We start from the raw sequence: 5000 nt of genomic DNA, 5'->3' as shown, positions 1-5000 counted from the left end.
TATATATAGTATATATATATATATATATATATCTCTTATATATATATATCTTATATATATATATCTTATATATATATAAGTAAATACTTGAATTTCAGTGTTTATTTATTTACACATATACACACACATAACACTCCTCTACTCATTGTTGTATTTGCAAGTGCAATGCTTTGCAGCCAGTAGCACAGCCTTTGAAGGAGCATAGGTGTGGGCAGCATCTGTGACATTTAATTTGCAGGAAAGGAGTGAGTTTAGGGTTGAATTGTCCATCCTCGTTCTATTCTCTGTCACTCGTCGTCGCCATGACCGTCTCTTCTTCGTTCTTCTGCTTCGTCGCCTTCTTGTGGTGTGCGCAGTTGTGCACTCTCCAAAAGCCGTAGATGTTAAGACGTGACTGGGCCGGCACGCTGTGTATATGGAGAAAAAGCCCCCTCCAGGTCCGCATGAAAATCGGTAGAAATTCTACGCCCTTTTTGTAGGGGTTGTAACGGTACGTGTATTTGTATTGAACCGTTTCGGTTGAAGCCGCAAAAAAGGACATTATGTTAAATGAAGAGTTTCTGTCTCTGATAGTTGATATAATAATGTAAGTGCATCATTAAGCCTACATGAACTCCATGGTGTTCAGGGATGAGTAGTCTCTCCTATTGCTATTGTACCATTTTTTCAGCTATAGTTACATTAATCATTAGTAATGGAGCAGCCTAGTTTTGAATGGCAGGGTCCCTGCTATCACATGTTGATACAAATATAACATTTACATAATAAAAATCAACTACAGGCTTCCCAAATGCTGTAATAAATGAAGCATGATGAGTTGACTTGAAACTGTTTAATGTTGCACTTTTTATATGTAGAATAAAAGTTTGGTCATTTTATTTAATCTGAGCCACAACTTGAGGCAGATTAAAGGCCTACTGAAAGGATTTTTTTTTAAATTTAAACGGGTATAGCAGATCCATTCTATGTGTCAAACTTGATCATTTCGCGATATTGCCATATTTTTGCTGAAAGGATTTAGTAGAGAACATCGACGATAAAGTTCGCAACTTTTGGTCGCTGATTAAAAAAAAGCCTTGCCTGTACCTGAAGTAGCGTGACGTCACAGGAGGAAGGCCTCCTCACATTTCTCCATTGTTTTACACCAGCAGCGAGAGAGATTCGGACCAAGAAAGCGACGATTACCCCATTAATTTGGGCGAGGATGAAAGATTTGTGGATGAGGACGTGAGAGTGAAGGACTAGAGTGCAGTGCAGGACGCATATTTTTTCGCTCTGACCGTAACTTAGGTACAAGCTGGCTCATTGGATTCCACACTTTCTCCTTTTTCTATTGTGGATCACGGATTTGTATTTTAAAACCAGTGGTCCCCAACCTTTTTTGTAGCTGCAGACCGGTCAACGCTTGAAAATTTGTCCCACGGACCGGCGGGGGGTATTTAAAAAAAACATTTTTTATTTTTTATTTTTTTTTACATAAATAAATACAATCATGTGTGCTTACGGACTGTATCCCTGCAGACTGTATTGATCTATATTGATATATAATGTATATATTGTGTTTTTTTATGTTGATTTCATTAAAAAAAAAAATATATATTAATATATATATATATATATATATATATATATATATATATATATATATATACATATATATATTTTTTTTAATTTCTTGTATTGATTGTATTTATTTATGTAAAAAAAAAAAAAAAAAAAAAAAAAAAAAATTTTTTAATTTTTATTTCTTGTGCGGGCCCGGATTGGTACCGGGCCGCACAAGAAATAAAAAAATTAAAAAAATTATTATTATTTTTTTTTTTTTACATAAATAAATACAATCATATGTGCTTACGGACTGTATTCCTGCAGACTGTATTGATATATATTGATATATAAGGTATATATTGTGTTTTTTATGTTGATTTCATTAAAAAAAAAAAAAAAAAAAAAATGTTTTTTTTATTTATTTTTTTTTTACATAAATAAATACAATCATGTGTGCTTACGGACTGTATCCCAGCAGACTGTATTGATCTATATTGATATATAATGTATATATTGTGATTTTTTATGTTGATTTCATAAAAATAAAAAAATATTTATTATTTATTTTATTTTTTTAATTTCTTGTGCGGCCCGGTACCAATCGGTCCCCGGTACCAATCGGTTCCCCGGTACCAATCGGTCCGTGGACCGGTGGTTGGGGGACGCACTGTTTTAAACCACCTCGGATACTATATCCTCTTGAAAATGAGAGTCGAGAACGCGAAATGGACATTCACAGTGACTTTTATCCCCACGACAATACATCGGCGAAGCACTTTAGCTACGGAGCTAACGTGATAGCATCGGGCTTTACTGCAGATAGAAACAAAAGAAATAAACCCCTGACTGGAAGGATAGACAGAAGATCAACAATACTATTAAACCATGGACATGTAACTACACAGTTAATGCTTTCCAGCCTGGCGAAGCTTAACAATGCTGTTGCTAACGACGCCATTGAAGCTAACTTAGCTACGGGACCTCACAGAGCTATGCTAAAAACATTAGCTATCCACCTACGCCAGCCAGCCCTCATCTGCTCATCAACACCCGTGCTCACCTGCGTTCCCAGCGATCGACGGCCGCGACGAAGGACTTCATCCCGTGCGGTCGGCGGCTAGCGTCGGATAGCGCATCTGCTATCCAAGTCAAAGTCCTCCTGGTTGTGTTGCTGCAGCCAGCCGCTAATACACCGATCCCACCTACAACTTTCTTCTTTGTGGAATTTTGCGATGAAAACCGAGATTTTTGTATTGGATACAATGTGTCTGAATACTTCCGCTTCAACCATTGACGTCACGCGCAAACGTCATCATACATAGACGTTTTCAACCGGAAGTTTAGCGGGAAATTTAAAATGGCACTTTATAAGTTAACCCCGCCGTATTGGCATGTGTTGCAATGTTAAGATTTCATCATTGATATATAAACTATCAGACTGCGTGGTCGCTAGTAGTGGCTTTCAGTAGGCCTTTAATGTTGATTAACGTGGGCAGAATTATTATAGTGTTCCCAATGTTAAAAGGATAAAGACATTGTTTACAAATTTGGTAAATAAATAACCAAAAAGTGTATGTTTTGTTGTTTTCTTACTGTACCGAAAATGAACCAAACCGTGACCTCTAAACCGAGGTACGTACCGAACCGGAATTTTTGTGTACCGTTACACCCCTACCTTTTTGTTATGCCTGGTTCACACCAACGCCGCTTGCCGCGCTTTAAAGCGGCGAGCAAAGCGCCGTCATTTTTGTCAATTTTTCCACGAATATCCCGATCTCTGAAGTAATGTTATGCTTTGATACGCTCTGATACGCTCTGATACGAATTAGTTGCCGCTTTGTTACCGTTCCTCACGCTTTGATCCCGCTTCGATACGCTTTAAATCACGCTTTGATACGTTTTATTAGGCTTTATTGAACTTTATTACGCTTTGATGCGATCCTGACGCTTTAAATCAGGCTCTGACACGATTATCAAGCTCTGTTGTGCATTGTTACAACAAAAATAAGAAAAAAATGTGAAAAACTCAGTATACTGTTTTCCACACATTTTTTATATTCATTTATTTTTTCAATTTCTCTTTTTTTACCGTTATATTATGTTTTATATCTTCATTTCTTTTATTTTTGTCATCTTAATAAATATCTATCTTTCATTTCTTATGCTAGTTGAAAATAATAAAAGGCAATTATCCACCCATTTTTTATATTCATTTATTTTTTCAATTTGTCTTTTTTTTCGTTATATTATGTTTTATATCTTCATTTCTTTTATTTTTGTCATCTTAATAAATATCTATCTTTCATTTCTTATGCTAGTTGAAAATAATAAAAGGCAACTATCCACACATTTTTTTATATTCATTTATTTTTTCAATTTCTCTTTTTTTTCCGTTATATTATGTTTTATATCTTCATTTCTTTTATTTTTGTCATCTTAATAAATATCTATCTTTCATTTCTTATGCTAGTTGAAAATAATAAAAGGCAATTATCCACAGATTTTTTGTATTCATTTATTTTTTCAATTTCTCTTTTTTTTCCGTTATGTTTTATATCTTCATTTCTTTTATTTTTGTCATCTTAATAAATATCTATCTTTCATTTCTTATGCTAGTTGAAAATAATAAAAGGCAATTATCCACACATTTTTTTATATTCATTTATTTTTTCAATTTCTCTTTTTTTTCCGTTATATTATGTTTTATATCTTCATTTCTTTTATTTTTGTCATCTTAATAAATATCTATCTTTCCTTTCTTATGCTAGTTGAAAATAATAAAAGGCAATTATCCACCCATTTTTTATATTCATTTATTTTTTCAATTTCTCTTTTTTTTCCGTTATATTATGTTGTATATCTTCATTTCTTTTATTTTTGTCATCTTAATAAATATCTATCTTTCATTTCTCATGCTAGTTGAAAATAATAAAAGGCATTTCTTTTATAAAACGTAACATATTCTCTTTATTATTAACATTTTCATACAGAAAAATGATAGACAGTAATGTCAAAGTGCAACATCAAACAACAGAAGTACAGAAACAATGATCATGGTATAAAAAAGGCAATGATGCAAAAGAGAATGGATTTGTAATCCTGTGTTGGTTTGACATAAAGTTTCAATGTCACTAGTCAATATCACAGTCACTTCCTATTTGTAGTTGTAGACTGGGGTGCGCGCTTTGAACCAAGATCTGTTAAGCTTTCCTACGCTTTGAGTCAAGTTTTGCTGAGCTTTGTCACGCTTTTTCACGCTTTCATACGCTCTCGGCGCTTTATTCCATTCTTGACAGAGCGCAGAATTTTTTAAAACCGTTTCACTACAAGCTTTCCCACCATCCATTAGGACCCTCACGCTTTAATCACGCTTTGTTACGCTATAACGCCGCTTTGCATGCCGCTCTAAAGCGCCGTCAAAGCGCCGTTGGTGTGAACCTAGCATTAAAGAA

The 5000-nt window shown here is 34.3% G+C and overlaps 1 protein-coding gene across 2 annotated transcripts in view; it reads left to right on the top strand.

Moving 5' to 3' along the window:
- Positions 1–5000, top strand: part of LOC133630255 (retinal-specific phospholipid-transporting ATPase ABCA4-like) — a 152267-nt gene that overhangs the window by 2414 nt on the left and 144853 nt on the right. The gene's annotated exons all lie outside the window — the stretch shown is intronic.

The sequence above is a fragment of the Entelurus aequoreus genome, linkage group LG15, assembly GCF_033978785.1.
Source record: "Entelurus aequoreus isolate RoL-2023_Sb linkage group LG15, RoL_Eaeq_v1.1, whole genome shotgun sequence".
Taxonomy (NCBI): domain Eukaryota; kingdom Metazoa; phylum Chordata; class Actinopteri; order Syngnathiformes; family Syngnathidae; genus Entelurus; species Entelurus aequoreus.
This window is presented reverse-complemented; position numbering and strand designations above follow the sequence as displayed.